This window comes from Hylobates moloch, unplaced genomic scaffold, assembly GCF_009828535.3.
Source record: "Hylobates moloch isolate HMO894 unplaced genomic scaffold, HMol_V3 SCAFFOLD_15, whole genome shotgun sequence".
NCBI classification, from domain to species: domain Eukaryota; kingdom Metazoa; phylum Chordata; class Mammalia; order Primates; family Hylobatidae; genus Hylobates; species Hylobates moloch.
Window position 1 is genome coordinate 46,252,449 of NW_026652290.1, and position 18,540 is coordinate 46,270,988.

At 46.6% G+C, this 18,540-nt stretch overlaps 1 long non-coding RNA gene across 2 annotated transcripts in view; it reads right to left on the minus strand.

The window, feature by feature from the left end:
- LOC116484228 (uncharacterized) overlaps positions 1 to 18,526 on the minus strand; it is a 41,343-nt gene extending 22,817 nt beyond the window's left edge. The window contains exons 1-2 of one of the 2 annotated variants that reach the window (XR_009209978.1): positions 18,299 to 18,526; positions 7,907 to 7,970 (exon numbers count right to left, since the gene is read on the minus strand). This is a non-coding gene — a long non-coding RNA (uncharacterized LOC116484228). Of the gene's footprint in view, positions 1 to 2,797; positions 3,530 to 7,906; positions 7,971 to 18,298 lie in introns of those variants that run through there. The other variant, XR_009209977.1, reaches the window with a different exon arrangement.
- Positions 18,527 to 18,540: the final 14 nt, after the last annotated feature.

Consider the following 18,540-nt stretch of genomic DNA (forward strand, 5'->3'; position numbering starts at 1 on the left):
TGAGATACCATCTCACACCAGTTAGAATGGCCATCATTAAAAAGTCAGGAAACAACAGGTGCTGGAGAGGATGTGGAGAAATAGGAACACTTTTACACTGTTGGTGGGACTGTAAACTAGTTCAACCATTGTGGAAGTCAGTGTGGCGATTCCTCAGGGATCTAGAACTAGAAATACCATTTGACCCAGCCATCCCATTACTAGGTATATACCCAAAGGATTATAAATCATGCTGCTATAAAGACACATGCACACGTATGTTTATTGCGGCACTATTCACAATAGCAAAGACTTGGAACCAACCCAAATGTCCAACAACAATAGACTGGATTAAGAAAATGTGGCACATATACACCATGCAATACTAAGCAGCCATAAAAAACGATGAGTTCATGTCCTTTGTAGGGACACGGATGAAACTGGAAAACATCATTCTCAGTAAACTATTGCAAGGACAAAAAACCAAATACTGCATGTTCTCACTCATAGGTGGGAATTGAACAATGAGAACTCATGGACATAGGAAGGGGAACATCACACTCTGGGGACTGTTGTGGGGTGGGGGGAGGGGGGAGGGACAGCATTAGGAGATATACCTAATGCTAAATGACGAGTTAATGGGTGCAGCAAACCAACATGGCACATGGATACATATGTAACAAACCTGCACATTGTGCACATGTACCCTAAAACCTAAAGTATAATAAATAAAATAAAATAAAATAAAAAAGAAAAAGTGCTCATCATCACTGGCCATCAGAGAAATGCAAATCAAAACCACAATGAGATACCATCTCACACCAGTTAGAATGGCGATCATTAAAAAGTCAGGAAACAACAGGTGCTGGAGAGGATGTGGAGAAATAGGAACACTTTGACACTGTTGGTGGGACTGTAAACTAGTTCAACCATTGTGGAAGTCGGTGTGGTGATTCCTCAAGGATCTAGAACTAGAAATACCATTTGACCCAGCCATCCCATTACTGGGTATATACCCAAAGGACTATAAATCATGCTGCTATAAAGACACATGCACACGTATGTTTATTGTGGCACTATTCACAATAGCAAAGACTTGGAACCAACCCAAATGTCCAACAATGATAGACTGATTAAGAAAATGTGGCACATATACACCATGGAATACTATGCAGCCATAAAAAATGATGAGTTCATGTCCTTTATAGGGACATGGATGAAGCTGGAAACCATCATTCTCAGCAAACTATCGTAAGGACAAAAAACCAAACACCACATGTTCTCACTCACAGGTGGGAACTGAACAATGAGAACTCATGGACACAGGAAGGGGAACATCACACACCGGGGACTGTTGTGGGTGGGGGAAAGGGGGAGGGATATCATTAGGAGATATACCTAATGCTAAATGACGAGTTAATGGGTGCAGCACACCAACATGGCACATGTATACATATGTAACAAACCTGCATGTTGTGCATAAGTACCCTAAAACTTAAAATATAATAATAAAAAAAGAAAAAAAATCTTGTATGCTAATAATAGAAATAAAAATTCAGTCCAGAAAAATAATGAACCCTTAGAGACTTATAAGAAATTTTTTAAAAAATTTAATTTCTATTTTGTGTGTGAGAGACAGGAACATATGATGGGGGATTAATAAAGATTTATGGATGGGCACAGTGGCTCACACCTGTAATTCTAGCACTTTAAGGCCAAGACAGGCAGATCACCTGAGGTCAGAAGTTCGAGACCAACCTGGCCAACATGGTGAGACACCATTTCTACTATAATTACAAAAATCAGCCAGGCATGATGGTGCACACCTGTAGTCCCAGCTATTCAGGAGGTTGAGGCAGGAGAATCACTTGAACCTGGGAGGTGGAGGCTGCAGTGAGCCAAGATCATGCCAGCTGGGCATGGTGGCTCACACCTGTAATCCTAGCACTTTGGGAGGCTGAGGCGGGTGGAACACTTGAGGTCGGGAGTTCAAAACCAGACTGACCAACATGCAGAAACCCTGTCTCTACTAAAAATACAAAAAATTAGCCAGGCGTGGTGGTGCATGTCTGTAATCCCAGCTTCGGGAGGCTGGGGCAGGAGAATTACTTGAACCCAGGAGGTGGAGGTTGTGGTGAGCCAAGATCACACCATGGCACTCCAGCCTGGGCAACAAGAGCGAAACTCTGTCTCAACAAAAAGAACAAAAGAATTTATGGTGTACATATACTTCATTAGGATAAAATTCTGTGAGGTAAGCAGATGAAGGTGAAAAGTAAAATTAGCAACTCTTAAAAAAAGAATAATGACTCGGGTTGGGTGTGGTGGCTCATGTTTGTAATCCCAGCAGTTTGGGAGGCCAAGGCAGGAGGAGTGCTTGAGCCCAGGAGCTCAAGACCAGCCTAGGCAACATAGCGAGACCCTGTCTCTTAAAAAACGTTAAAAAAGGGCAACCCCCTTTGGTTCCCCTCCCATTTTATGGGAGCTTTGTTTTCACTCTATTAAATCTTGCAACCGCACACTCTTCTGGTCTGTGTTTGTTACGGCTCGAGCTGACCTTTCGCTCACTGTCCACCCACTGCTGTTTGCCACCATCGCAGACCTGCTGCTGACTTCCAGCCCTCCGGATCCAGCAGGGTGTCCACTGTGCTTCTGATCCAGTGAGGCGCCCATTGCCTCTCCTGATCAGGCTAAAGGCTCACTATTGTTCCTGCACGGCTAAGTGCCCGGGTTTGTCCTAATTGAGCTGAACACTAGTCACTGGGTTCCACGGTTCTCTTCCATGACTCACAGCTTCTAATAGAGCTATAACACTCACCGCATGGCTCAAGGTTCCATTCCTTGGGATCCGTGAGGCCAAGAACCCCAGGTCAGAGAAAATGAGGCTTGCCACCACCTTGGAAGCGGCCCACCGCCATCTTGGGGGCTCTAAGGACAAGGACCCCCCCGGTAACATTTTGGTGACCACAAAGGGACCTCTGAAGCGGTGAGTAATATTGGACCACTTTCACTTGCTATTCTGTCCTATGCTTCCTTAGAATTGGAGGAAAATACCAGGCACCTGTCGGCCAGTTAAAAATGATTAGTGTGGCCGCCAGACTTAAGACTCAGGTGTGAGGCTGTCTGGGAAAGGGCTTTCTAACAACCTCCAATTCTTCTGGGTTGGGAGCATTGTTCTGCCTGGAACCAGATTCTGCTTTCAATTTTCCTGGGGAAGCCAAGGGCCTACTAGAGGCAGAAAGCTGTCATCTCAAACTCCCGGCGTTAGCCGGTTGAGTTCATGGCGCAGCCAGAAGTCTCTACTCAACAGTCGCCCATGCGTACAAGTGTACCCCTACCTTTCCTTCTGACCCATACCTCCTGGGTCCCAACCACGACTTTCTTGAAAGTGCAGCCCCAAAATTCTCCTTACCTCTGAATCTACTTCCTCTGATCCCTGCCTCCTAGGTACTAATGGTTCAGACTTTCATTTCCTCTCCCAAGTATTAGAGCAAGTTGTATCTCTAAAGGGATCTAAGGAAGCTCTACGCTGTGTCCTTAGGCATCTAGGCTATGAACCCAGGGAGTTTTGTTCCTGGTGTTCCTCCCAATTTAGGCATACAGCTCTCAACATGGGCAGTTATGTGGGACCCATTCCCTACCACCCTTGCCAAGGCCCCAAGTTTGTAAATGGCTAGGAGGATTGCTCTCCCATTGTGTAAGATGCTCTCCTCCACCCATTTCTACCCAGCTTACCCCTCTGCAATGCAATCTCCAAGCCTTGGCTCCTTGGCCAGGGCCTTAGAACTGATGACCCAGTACTTTAACAACTGGAACTGGGTCTATGACAACATAATAGATCAGAATGAAAGCAAATTGAGTAAGTCAAGGAGAGAAAAGATATATATAGAGAGACAGGGAGAGAAAAGAGAGAAGAGAGGGAGAGAGGGAAAAAAAGAGACAGAAGTAGTAAAGAAAAAACAGTGTGTCCTATTCCTTTAAAAGCCAGGATAAATTTAAAGCCTGTAATTGATAATTGAAGGTCTTCTCTGTGACCCTATAACACTCCAACACTACCTTGTTGTCAGTGTAAACAAGGGGATAGCCTGAAAACACTGAGACCACTGACAACCAGTAGCCTTCCTACCAAAAATCCTTAACCCAGGAGCCCATGGATGGCCCAAATGCATTCACTCTGTAGCAGCAACTGCTTTGCTAACAGAAGAAAGTAGAAAAGTAACTTTTAGAGGAAACTTCACTGTGAGCACACCTCACCAGTTCAGAATTATTCTAAGTCAAAAAAGCAAAAAGGTAGCTTACTAACTCAAAAATCTTAAAGTATGGGGCTATTCTGTTAGAAAAAGGTGATTTAACATTAACGACTAAAAATTCCCTTAACCCAGCAGATTTCCTGATAGGGGATTTAAATCTCAATTACCATACAAAGGTCCGACCAGACCTAGGAGGATCTCCCTTCAGGACAGGACTATAGATGGCTCCTCCCAGATGATTGAGAAACAAACCACAATGGGTATTCAGTAATTGATAGGGAGACTCTTGTGGAAGCAGAGTTAGGAAAATTGCCTAATAATTGGTCTGCTCAAATGTGCAAGCTGTTTGCAGTCAGCCAAGCCTTAAAGTACTTACAGAATCAAAAAACTCTATCTCAATCCTTACTCAAAAGGTTACCTACACCCTCTCTGAAACGAATTTGCATAAGAACTGTTGTTTAAGGGAATGCATGTTGATAGGGCAGCTGGGTTGTTATGAAATACTCAGGAACCCAGCCCAGCTCTAGAACTCACCCTGAGCGCAAGGGCAATGTTGGGCACACTGGTAAAGGACCACTAGAATCCAGCAGCCCAGACCCCTTTCTTTGCAGTCAAGAAAGGTGGGAAAACAGGTGCAGGACTGCTACATTGGTGAGCATAACTAATTCGATAAGCAGAGTTCCATGGGTGGTTACACCCTGGAAAGGATAAGCATTAGGACCACAGAGGACGCTCTAGGACTAACGCTCATTAGAAAATGACTAGGGGTGCTGGCATCCCTATGTTCTTTTTTCAGATGGGAAACGTTCACCCCAAGGCAAAAATGCCCCTAAGATGAATTCTGGAGAATTCGGCCCAGTCAGAGTGTATGTACCTTTATTCCCTGTCAGACTTAAAGCAAATTAAAATAGACCCAGGTAAATTCTCAAATAACCCTGATGGCTATATTGATGTTTTACAAGGGTTAGGACAATCCTTTAATCTGACATGGAGAGATATAATGTTACTGCTAGATCAGACACTAACCCCAAATGAGAGAAGTGCCACCATAACTGCAGCCTGAGAGTTTGGCGATCTCTGGTATCTCGGTCAGGTCAATGATAGGATGACAACAGATGAAAACGAACAATTCCCCACAGGCCAGCAGGCAGTTCCCAGTGTAGACCCTCATTGGAACGCAGAGTCAGAACATGGAGATTGGTGCCACAGACCTTTACTAACTTGCATGCTAGAAGGACTAAGGAAAACTAGGAAGAAGCCTATAAATTATTCAATGATGTCCACCATAACACAAGGAAAGGAAGAAAATCCTACTGCCTTTCTGGAGAGACTAAGGGAGGCATTGAGGAAGCATACCTCTCTGTCACCTGACTCTGTTGAAGGCCAACTAATCTTAAATGATAAGTTTGTCACTCATTCAGCTGCAGACATTAGAAAAAAAACTTCAAAAGTCCACCTTAGGCCCAGAGCAAAACTTAGAAACCCTATTGAACTTGGCAACCTTGGTTTTTTATAATAGAGATCAGGAGGAGCACGTGGAACGGGATAAACGGGATAAGAAAAAGGCCACCACTTTAGTCATGGCCCTCAGGCAAGCAGACTTTGGAGGCTCTGGAACATGGAAAGGCTGGGCAAATCGCAAGCCTAATAGGGCTTGCTTCCAGTGCGGTCTTCAAGGACACTTTTAAAAAGACTGTCCAAATAGAAATAAGCCACCCCCTCGTCCATGCCCCTTATGTCAAGGGAATCACTGGAAGGCCCACTGCCCCAGGGGATGAAGGTCCTCTGAGTCAGAAGCCACTAACAAGATGATCCAAGCAGCAGGACTGAGGGTGCCCAGGGCAAGTGCCAGCCCATGCTATCACCCTCACAGAGCCCTGGGTATGCTTGACCACTGAGGGCCAGGAGGTTAACTGTCTCCTGGACACTGGTGCGGCCTTCTCAGTCTTACTCTCCTGTCCCGGACAACTGTCCTCCAGATCTGTCACTATCCGAGGGGTCCTAGGACAACTAGTCACTAGATACTTCTCCCAGCCACTAAGTTGTGACTGGGGAAATTTATTCTTTTCACATGCTTTTCTAATTATGCCTGAACACCCCACTCCCTTGTTAGGGAGAGACATTCTAGCAAAAGCAGGGGCCATTATGCACCTGAACATAGGATTGTTTTACCCCAAGTGTTCAGGGATAGCCCCCATCTATTTGGCCAGGAATTAGCCCAAGACTTCAGCCAGTTCTGATACCTGGACACTCTCGTCCTTCGGTACGTGGATGATTTACTTTTAGCCGCCCGTTCAGAAACCTTGTGCCATCAAGCCACCCAAGCACTCTTAAATTTCCTCGCCACCTGTGGCTACAAGGTTTCCAAACCAAAGGCTCAGCTCTGCTCACAGCAGGTTAAATACTTAGGGCTAAAATTACCCAAAGGCACCAGGGCCCCCAATAAGGAACGTAACCAGCCTATACTGGCTTATCCTCATCCCAAAACCCTAAAGCAACTAAGAGGGTTCCTTGGCATAACAGGCTTCTGCCAAATATGGATTCCCAGGTAAGGCAAAACAGCCAGATCATTATATACACTAATTAAGGAAACTCAGAAAGCCAATACCCATTTAGTAAGATGGACACCTGAAGCAGAAGCAGCTTTCCAGGCCCTAAAGAAGGCCCTAACCCAAGCCCCAGTGTTAGGCTTGCCAACAAGGTAAGACTTTTCTTTATGTGTCACAGAAAAAAAACAGGAATAGTGGCCGGGTGTGGTGGCTTACGCCTGTAATCCCAGCACTTTGGGAGGCTGAGGCAGGAGGATCACGAGGTCAGGAGATCCAGACCACAGTGAAACCCCGTCTCTACTAAAAATCCAAAAAATTTGCCAGGCATGGTGGCGGGCACCTGTAGTCCCAGCTACTTGGGAGGCTGAGGCAGGAGAATGGCATGAACCCAGGAGGTGGAGCTTGCAGTGAGCCGAGATGGTGCCACTGCACTCCAGCCTGGGTGACAGAGCAAGACTCCATCTCAAAAACAAAACAAAACAAAACAAAACAGGAATAGCTCTAGGAGTCCTTACACAGGTCCAAGAGACCAGCTTGCAACCTGTGACATACTGAGTAAGGAAACTGATGTAGTGGCAAAGGGTTGGCCTCACTGTTTACTGGTAGTGGTAGCAGTAGCAGTCTTAGTATCTGAAGCAGTTAAAATAATACACGGAAGAGATCTTACTGTGTGGACATCTCATGATGTGAACGGCATACTCACTGCTAAAAGAGACTTGTGGCTGTCAGACAACCGTTTGCTTAAATATCAGGCTCTATTACTTGAAGGGCCAGTGTTGCAACTGCACACTTGTGAAACTCTTAACTCAGCCACATTTCTTCCAAACAATAAAGATAGAACACAACTGTCAACAGGTGATTGCTCAAACCTATGCTGCTTGAGGGGACCTTCTAGAGGTTCCCTTGATTGATCCCGACCTCAAGTTGTATACTAATGAAAATTCCTTTGTAGAAAAAGGACTTTGAAAAGCGGGGTATGCAGTGGTCAGTGATAATGGAATACTTGAAAGTAATCCCCTCACTCCAGGAACTAGTGCTCAGCTGGCAGAACTAATAGCCCTCACTTGGGCACCAGAATTAGGAGAAGATAAAAGGGTAAGTATATATACAGACTCTAAGTATGCTTACCTAGTCCTCCATGCCCACGCAGCAATATGGAGAGAAAGGGAATTCCTAATTTCCGAGGGAACACCTGTCAAACATCAGGAAGCCATTAGGAGATTATTCTTGGCTGTACAGAAACCTAAAGAGGTGGCAGTCTTACACTGCCAGGGTCATCAGAAAGGAAAGGGAAATAGAAGGGAACTGCCAAGTGGATATTAAAGCCAAAGATCCACAAGGCAGGACCCTCCATTAGAAATGCTTATAAGAAGGACCCCTAGTATGGGGTAATCCCCTCCGGGAAACCAAGCCCCAGTACTCAGCAGAAGAAATAGAATGGGGAACCTCATGAGGACATTGTTTCCTCCCCTCAGGATGGCTAGCCACCGAAGAAGGAAAAATACTTTTGCCTGCGGCTAACCAATGGAAATTACTTAAAACCCTTCACCAAATTTTTCAGTCTTACTGCACCCCCTGTATGCCGCTGTACTACCAGTAGCTCCCCTTACCAAGAGCTTCTATGAAGAATGCAGCTTCCTGGAAATATTGATGCCCCATCATATAGGAGTTTTTCTAAAGTTGCGGAAACCCCACTGTCACTGTCCACACCCATATGCCCCTGCACTTCAGGCTACACATTTCAATCCCTGTATCTTTAACCTCCTTGTTAAGTTTGTCTCTTCCAGAATTGAAGCTGTAAAACTACAAATCATTCTTCAAATGGAGCCCCAGATGCAGTCCATGACTAAGGTCTACTGCGGACCCCTGGATCGGCCTGCTAGCCCATGCTCCGACGTTAATGACATTGAAGGCACCCCTCCTGAGGAAATCTCAACAGCACGCCCCCTACTATGCCCCAATTCAGCAGGAAGCAGAGCAGCCGTCGGCCAACCTCCCCAACAGCACTTGGGTTTTCCTGTTGAGAGGGGGGACTGAGAGATAGGACTAACTGGATTTCCTAGGCCGACTAAGAATTCCTAAGCCTAGCTGGGAAAGGTGACTGCACCCACCTTTAAACATGGGGCTTGTAACTCAGCTCACACTCGACCAATCAGCTAGTAAAGAGGGCTCACTAAAATACAAATGAGGCTAAAGCAGGAGGTAAAGAAATAGTCAAATCATATATTGCCTGAGAGCACAGAGGGAGGGACAATGATCGGGATATAAGCCCAGGCAATTGAGCAGGCAGCGGCAACCCCCTTTGGGTCCCCTCCCATTTTATGGGAGCCCTGTTTCACTCTATTAAATCCTGCAACTGCAAAAAAAAAAAAAAAAAGAAAGTTAAAAAGAATAATGATAGGTACTAAACTGCTATGATACAGATTCCATTGGATACATTTGAAAATGATGTAACAACTTTATTTTAAAATAATATTTACAACAATCCAGAAATGGTGTAATGTGCAATCACTTAAACTCATAATCTTGGATCACCTTAAAAAATGCAAAGTGGGGATATAATTTTTCAACATTGTTCTGGGGATACACAAGTAAACAAAGTTTGTTGATAACAGGTGGAGCACCGTGGCTCACGCCTGTAATCCCAACACTTTGGGAGGCTGAGGCAGGTGGATTTCTTGAGCCCAGGAGTTCAAGACCAGCCTTGTCAACATGGCAAAACCTTGTCTCTACAAAAAAATAAAAAAATTACCCAGGCTTCGTGGCATGCACCTGTAGTCCCAGCTACTTGAGAGGCTGAAGCAGGAGAATTGCTTGAGCTGGGAGGCGGAAGTTGCAGTGAGCAGAGATCGAGCCACTGCACTCCAGCCTGGGTGACAGAGTGAGACCCTGTCTCAAAAAAAAAAAAAAAAAAAAATTGGTTGATTTGAAGGGAGGTCATCTGAGACGGTACTATTAGAACCTTAAAAAAAGTGACAGAATTCTGTCAAAAAATTGATTTTTTAATTTCTAAACAGGAAGAAATGATAGGGAGGTACAGAAATAGAGGCAGGAAACATACAGTCGTCCCTTGGTATCTGCGGGGGATTTGTTCCAGGACCTCCTGTGGATGCTCAAGTCCCTGATATAAAATGGCATAGTATTTGCACATAACCTATGTACATCCTCCCATACACTTTAAATCATCTCTAGATTCCTTATAACTAATACAATGTAAATGCTCTACAGTTGTTATACTGTATTGTTTAGGGGAGGGATGCTCACAGCGCATTACCACCTGAACTCTGCCTTCTGTCAGTTCAGCGGTGACACTGGATTCTCATTGGAGAGCGAACCCTATTGTGAACTGTGCATGCTAGGGATCTAGGTTGCTATGAGAATCTTACTAATGCCTGATGATCTGAGGTGAACAGTTTCATCCCAAAACCATCCTACTCCGTCCGTGGAAAAACTGTCTCCCATGAAACCGGTCCCTGGTGCCAAAAAGTTTGGGGACTGCTGGTTTAGGGAATAATGACAAAAAAGTGGGTACATGTTTGGTATAGATGCAATTTTTTTCCCAAATATTTTCCATCGACAATTAGTTGAATCCCTGGATGCAGAACCCACAAATACAAAGGGCCACCTGTATATGCCATTGTTTTTAAAAAAATCTAGGCCGGGCGCGGTGGCTCAAGACTGTAATCCTAGTACTTTGGGAGGCTGAGGCGGGTGGATCACCAGGTCAGGAGTTCAAGACCAGCCTGGCCAAGATGCTGAAACGCCATCTCTACTAAATATACAAAAATTAGCTGGGCATGGTGGCACGTGCCTGTAATCCCAGCTACTTTGGAGGATGAGGCAAGAGAATCGCTTAAATCCGGGTGCCAGAGGCTGCAGTGAGCCAACATCAAGCCACCGCACTCCAGCCTGGGCAACAGAGCAAGACTTCATCTCAAAAAAAAAAAAAACACAAAAAACCTTAGCTGTGGAAAGAGAAGTGGTATCTAGAAAGGGGAAGAGTTAAAGCCTCCTTTTAAAGACTTTTATCCCCAAAGCCTTTTCTGAAGATGAACTCGATTATGTTTATGTACTGATGGGAAACAGGCAGTAGAGATGGAGAAAATGGCTGCATTAGAGAGGCTCAGCTGGAGTTTCTGAGGATTCATTTGGTTTATAGGATATTGGTAGAAAACTTATGTATACATATAAAATCAAACCCACAAATTACTCCTTTTTTTTTTTTTGAGACACAGTCTCCCTCTGTAGCCCAGGCTAGGGTGCAATGGCATGATCTCGGCTCACTGCAACGTCCGCCTCCCAGGTTCAAGCAATTCTCCTGCCTCAGCGTCCCAAGTAGCTGGGATTACAGGCATGCACCACCACACCTGGCTAATTTTTGTATTTTTAGTAGAGATGGGGTTTCACCATGTTGTCCAGGCTGGTCTCGAACTCCTGACCTCAGGTGATCCGCCTGCCTTGGCCTCCCAAAGTGCTGGGATTACAGGTGTGAGCCACCGCGCCCGCCCAAAGTGCTCCTTTAAAAAAATTATTATTATTAAGAAATCCACTTCTCTAACTGTCACAAAGTCCAGGCTGAGTTAATAGTGATGAGTTCCGGAGGTAACTCCACCCCCCTCCGGGTTTTCTGGTTACAATCACTGTATTCACCCTCGACCTCAACTGAAAACCCAGACTCAGGAAGCCTCAAGCCCTGCCCTTCTATTCCTGGCAGATGCCAAGGCCAACTATGTAGGAGGCTTTTTTTAGAGAAGAAGACACTTTGTCTTCCCAAAAGACAAACCCTCCACTCTGCTTTATGAGGCAGATAGCAACCCCAAACCACCAATGGGTTGGGGCTTGCGCAGGCCTCATTGGCTCCTTTTAAAAATGTTTTTAGAGCTTTCCTTCCTTCTTTCCTTCCTTGCATCACCTTTCTTTCTCTCTTTCTCTCTCTCTTTCTCTCATTTCCTTCTTTCTTTCTCTTTCTCTCCTTCCTTCCCTCTTTCGACGGTCTCCCTCTGTTGCCCAGGCTGGAGTGCAGCGGCATAGTCTCAGCTCACTGCAACCTCCCTGCCTCGGGCTCCCGTGATTCTCCTGCCTCGCCCTGCCGAATACCTGGGATTGCAGGCACACGCCACTACGCCTGGCTGGTTTTTCTGTTTTTGGTGGACACGGGGTTTCGCCGTGTTGGCCAGGCTGGTCTCCAACTCCTGACCTCGAGTATCTGCCCGCCTCGGCCTCCCGAAGTGCTGGGATTACAGATGGAGTCTCGCTCACTCAACGCTCAGTGTTGCCCAGGCTGGAGTGCAGTGGCGTGATCTCAGCTCGCTGCAACCTCCGCCTCCCAGCCGCCTACCTTGGCCTCCCAAAATGCTAGGATTACAACCTCTGCCCGGCTGCCACCTTGTCTAGGAAGTGAGGAGCGTCTCTGCCTGGCCGCCCATCGTCTGGGATGTGAGGAGCGCCTCTGCCTGGATGCCCCATCTAGGAAGTGAAAAGCATCTCTGCCCGGCCACCCATCGTCTGGGAAGTGAGGAGGGCCTCTGCCGGGCCACCCCGTCTGGGAAGTGAGGAGCGTCTCTGCCCGGCCGCCCTGTCTGGGAAGTGAGGAGCGTCTCTGTCCGACCGCCCATCGTCTGGGAAGTGAGGAGCGCCTCTGCCCGACCACCTCGCCTGGGAAGTGAGGAGCACCTCTGCCCAGCTGCCCCGTCTGGGAAGTGAGGAGCGTCTCTGCCTGGCCGCCCTGTCTGGGAAGTAAGGAGCGTCTCTGCCCGGCCGCCCATCGTCTGGGACGTGAGGAGCGCCTCTGCCCGGCCGCCCCGTCTGGGAAGTGAGAAGCGCCTCTGCCTGGCCGCTGTGCAATCTTCCAAGTGTGAGGTGACAGCCTTCGTTGTGGAATGAATGAAGACACTGGCACTGATTGTATAACACCTTGGCAGCTATCTCGAGTTGTTGGTGGTGGAGGTATTGGAATTATAGAGGAAAGCAAACACACAAATTTGACTAGAGGCGATTTTGTGACTTCTTTCTATTGGCCCTGGCAAACCAAGGTTATTCTGGATGGAAATAGCCTTGAAAAGGTGATATATATACGAACGTATCTGATTTTTTTTCCCCATATAATTCTTACTTTGTGCATTTGATATTCAGCTGTGTTTGTAATCACGGAAAAATAAAAGCATATATAAAAAATGTTTTGAGAGAGAGGGTGTAGTGGCTTATGTCTGCAAACCCAGCACTTTGGGAGGCCGAGGCAGGCAGATCGCCTGAGGTCAGGAGTTCGAGACCAGCCTGGGCAACATGGTGAAACTCTGTCTCTACTAAAATACAAAAAATATGCTGGGCATGGTGTCATGGGCCTGTAATCCCAGCTACTGGGGAGGCTGAGCCATGGGAATTGCTTGAACCCGGGAGGCAGAGGTTGCAGGGAGCCGAGATCCAGCCTGGGCAACAGAGTGAGACTCTGCCTCAAAAAAAAAAACAAAAAAACAAAACAAACAAACAAACAAAAACCTTGGCTAAACACGGTGTCAAATACTACTTTCTGTTACATACACATTTCTTCTTCACTGCTTTCCAGATGAAATAAAACCTCATCAATCCAAACTAAAATCGGACAGGCTGGATACGAACGACCTAAATTTTGGTTCCCAGGAAAGCATAATCTCTCTTTGGAGAAACAGTTACTTTTATTAAGAACGTCTAAAATCGCATAACTCTTTAGTAAAATTCCTAAATGCCTTGGAACCAGCAGTCCATTTCACACCAAGACAGTTTATAATATTTTTTCTTCCGTCAATAAGGCACTTAAATATAAGATTTAAAAAGGTAAGGAAACAACTTAGCAGCTTTAATGAGGTTGGATACAGAATAGTAATTTAATACACTTTGAGATCATTTAGCCAGGTTGCTCACGGGTGAGTAAATCTGTTTACCTTCCAACACTGTCACCTTTGGATCAAAAAGAGAGGGACAGCTACTACTTGACCTAGGGCATCTGCCCCAACAAACTCTTTTCTGTTGCCCTTTTACCAAAAGGCTGACATATTTGCAGACTGCGACAGGCCACCTGCCCACGTGACTCCCTCTGGACTGTCCTGGGCGCTCAGGTTGTGACACGGGTCCATTCTTGGACTGAGGAGTTAGCAGAGAGGAATGTTTGGGGTGCTTCTGGGAGAGCCAGGAGGGAAGGCCGAGGAAGGTTTTGATGGCAGGCGTCGAAGTCCTGAGGAGTCCCCCTTCACCAGTGGTGTCTTCACTGCCCCCTGCCCCACCCTGGTGTAACCACCCTATGGGTTCACCTTGCCTGCTGCATAGACAGAGCTGATTTATCAAGACAAGAGAATTGCAATACAGAAAGAGTAACTCACACAGACCCCACTGTGCGGGAGACCACAGTTTCATCATTACTCAAATCAGTATCCCTGAGCATTAGGGGATCAATTTTTTTTTTTTTTTTTGAGATGGAGTCTCACTCAGTTGACCAGGCTGGAGTGCAGAGGCGTGATCTCAGCTCACTGCAACCTCTGCCTCCCAGGTTCAAGCAATTCTCCTGCTTCACTCAGCCTCCCTAACAGCTGGGATTACAGGGGTGCACTACCACACCTAAGTAATTTTTGTATTTTTAGTAGAGACAGGATTTTGCCATATTGGCCAGGCTGGTCTCAAATTCCTGACCTCAAGTGATCTGCCTGCCACAGCCTCCCAAAGTGCTGGGATTATAGGTGTGAGCCACTGCACTGCACCTGGCCCAGGTTTTTTTTTTTTTTTTTTTTTGAGACAGACTCTTGCTCTGTTACCCAGGCTAGAGTGCAATAGCGCTATTGCGGCTCATTGCAACCTCTGCCTCCTGGGTTCAAGAGATTCGGGATTACAGGCAGGAGCCACTGCGCCAGGCCCCAACCCAGAGTTTTAAAGGAGACTTTGGTGGGTGGGGGAAAGCCAGTGAATCCAGAGTGCTGACTGGTTGGGTCCAAGATGAAATCATAGGGAACTGAAGCTGTCATCTTGCACTGAGTTGGTTCCTGGTTGGGGGCCACAAGATCAAATGAGCCATTTTATCCATCTGGGTAGTGCCAGCTGATCCATCAAGTGCAAGGTCGGCAAAATATCTCAAGCACTGATCTTAGGAGTAGTTTAGGGAGGGTCAGAATCTTGTAGCCGCCAGCTGCATGACTCCTAAACCTTAACTTCTAACCTTGTGGCTAATTTGTTAGTCCTACAAAGGCAGTCTAGTCTCCAGGCAAGAAGGACCTTTGTTTTGAGAAATGGCTGTTACCCTCTTTGTTTTAAACTATAAATTATGTTCCTCCCAAAGTTAGTTCAGCCTATGCCCAGGAATGAACAAGGACAACTTGGAGGTTAGAAGCAAGATGGAGTTAGTTAGGTCAGATCTCTCTAACTGTCTCAGTTATAATTTTGCAATGGTGGTTTAAATCCCTCCCTTTAGGTTTATAACACCTTTATCTTAAGGTGGTGTTAATGAAGATGGAAAAAGGGCAAAGACCTTAACTTCTTCCTGCTAACCAGGGGTGTAGTTGGGGGTACGTGTTGACTCCAAGGTGAGAGGAGTGGAACCACTTTGCAACTGTCTGAGTGTACTCCTGCAGGCCTGACTGGGGTTCCAAGGCTTGCATGGCAAAGGCCTTAGTGTTGTCACCTATAGTTTTAGTACTGTGTTTAAGGGAACAGTGTACTACTATAAGGGAAATAATGAGTACTAGGGTAAGGAGTGCAGTTCCCAGTTTTAAAAGTGAAGATTTAAAAGCATTAGTCTGGGAACTTGTAGCCCATAAAGAATTTAGGATTTAGTTCAAACTGCAGAAAAAACTCAAGAACGGTTAACAAAAGGTGTACTACAGTTTTTCTTCTGAAGCATAATTTTCCTCTCAGTTCCCATTTTTATTAAAAACAAATCATGATACAACTGATTTGTTTACAAAATAAACCGTAGTCTTATTGTACTTGGCCTGATGATTTGCATAAAGCAAAGCAAGAATAATTATTTTTCACACAGGCTTTTTTTTTTTTTTTTTTGAGATGAAGTCTTGCTCTGTGGCCCAGGCTAGAGGGCGGTGGTGCTATCTTGGCTCACTGCAACCTCAGCCTCCCAGGCTCAGGCGATTCTCCTGCCTCGGTCTTCCAAGTATCTGGGATTACAGGTATCTGCCATCACGCCCAGCTAACTTTTTGTATTTTTAGTAGAGACGGGGTTTCGCCATGTTTGCCAGGCTAGTCTCAAACTCCTGACATTGTGATCTGCCTGCCTTGGCCTCCCAAAGTTCTGGAATAACAGGTGTGAGCCACTGCACCTGGCCTTCACATAGGCTTTTAACATTGGCTTTGATGGAACTCTGTTCCATAAGAAATCTCAGATAAGACCTTTTTAAAGCCAAGCCCAGCCATGGGTTTGTACCCTCGAATACCTACGAGTTGGGTAAATTCCTCTCCTCTTGAGGTGTCAAGATAACTTAGGTCTCCTGAGCCTGTTAGAAAGTGACATTCTTTACTTGCCACAGGTCAAGAACCTCGTACAGGGACTATGTTGACAAAGTATGAGGCCAGATTTCCCAAGGGGCTCTATAAGTCAATTTTTTGGCTTATTGGCTCTATAAGTCAACTTTTTCTTTTTCTTTTTTTTTTTTTTTGAGACAGTCTCGCTCTGTCGCCCAGGCTGGAGTGCAGTGGTGCCATCTCAGCTCACTGCTGCAAGCTCCACCTCCCGGGTTCACGTCATTCTCCTGCCTCAGCCTCCCGAGTAGCTGGGACTACAGGTGCCCACCACCACGCTCAGCTAATTTTTGGTATTATTAGTAGAGACGAGGTTTCACCGTGTTAGCCAGGATGGTCTGGATCTCCTGACCTTGTGATCCGCCCACCTCGGCCTCCCAAAGTGCTGGGATTACAGGTGTGAGCCACCGCGTCTGGCCTAGAGCTCTTTTTTCTAAGAAAAAATCATTTTAGGGCCAGGCACGGTGGGTCATTGAATCGTGAATTCAATGGGTGGTCTCTGAGCAGTCACCCCGAATCAGGCCTGTTAAACTTCTTTCAGGGCTCACTGAATGTGACTAGATAAATAAGGAGTGTTCTCCAAGTTAGGCCTGCTGGACTTCCGTCAGCAATTCCTTCAGAGATCCCCTCCATATATAGAAACACACACACAAAGACAAGACAGACAGAAGGCCTTCCAAATTAAGGTCCCTAACCAAGAACTCCAAGAGTACCCCTTCCAAACTATCCTCCTATTCTCCATCTGACAAATCTCCCTGAAATATTCCTGATTGAGAAGTCTCCCAAATCAAGACTCTTCCTACTTAGGGAGAGCCAACTGAGATGCCCCAGGAGCCAAACTGAGACAGACACCCCATGGTGGAGCTACAGACACCCCACCATGTGGCTACAGAACCAGTCCGGAGAAGGAAGGAGGCACTGGCAGCACCTAGGATACTCACCAACCTGACACCCCATGATGGGACTATAGCTACAGACACTCCATGACCTGGCTACAGCGCCCCGCCATGGAGCTACAGACACCCTGTGACAGGGCTACAGTTATGGGATGTCTCCCCAGGACTATTTATCCATTGCAATTAAGTCCATGCACATTGGGCTAGCAGTGCCCCACTGGCAGAGATGGTGCCAGAGTCAGCCCCTAGTCCAAGAGAACCAGGTGGCCACTTAGGCTGGCCTCTGGATCTGTCACCAGAGAGGGGGCTACCGAACCAAGGACAGGTAACCACAAGGGGTATCCCAGACGAACCCTCACATTTGTAACCATACAATGGGTTCACCTTGCTCACTGCCTAGACACAGCTGATTTATTAAGACAGGGGAACTGCAATAAACAGTAATTCACGCAGAGGCCACTATGAGACTGGAGTTTGTTTCAACATTACTCAAATCAGTCTCCCTTAGCATTCCGGGATCAGAGATTTTAAGGATAATTTGGTGGGGGGGGAAGACCAGAGAGTCCAGAGTGTTGACTGGTTGGGTCGAGATGAAATAATAGGGAATTGAAGCTGTCCTCTTGCACTGAGTTGGTTCCTGGGTGGGGGGCCACAAGGTCAGATGAGCCAGTTTATCCATCTGGGTGGTGCCAGGATCCATCAAGTGTGGGGTCAGCAAAGTATCTCAAGCACTGTTCTTAAGAGCAGTCTAGGGAGGATCATAATCTTGTAGCCTCCAGCTGCATGACTCCTAAACCATAATTTCTAATCTTATGGCTAACTTATTAGTCCTACAAAGGCAGTCTAGTTTCCAGATAAGAAGGAGATTTGTTTTGGGAAAGGGCTGTTATCCTGTTTTAAACTATAAACTAAGTTCCTCCCAAAATTAGTTCGCCTAAGCTCAGGAATGAACAAGGATAGAAGCAAGATGGAGTTGGTTAGGTCAGATCTCTTTCACTATCTCAGTTGTAATTCTGCAATGGCGGTTATCACTGGGAGCCCCCAGCCCCTGCAGAGACTTGCGGAGCCCCGCCCCCACCCTGCACTCTAATAAAGAATGGGGCGAGCGTGCCCGACTCAAACAAGTTAACACCTGGCAGGATTCTAACAGGAACCTGGCCGGGTTTCTCCGCGGGGCGGGGCTGGGACGGCCGGAAGATGGCGGCGGCGACAGCGGGGTCCGGGGGTCACTCTCCAAGGCGCCCTTGACGGCTCTCGCCGCCAGGCCACCTACCTTGCTAGCAGGCGGCCTCCGCGCTAGCATGAAGGGGCGGGAGGGGGCGGTGACGAGCACTTGGCGGCGCCAATGAGCACCCAGGAGCCTAGGTCGCGCCC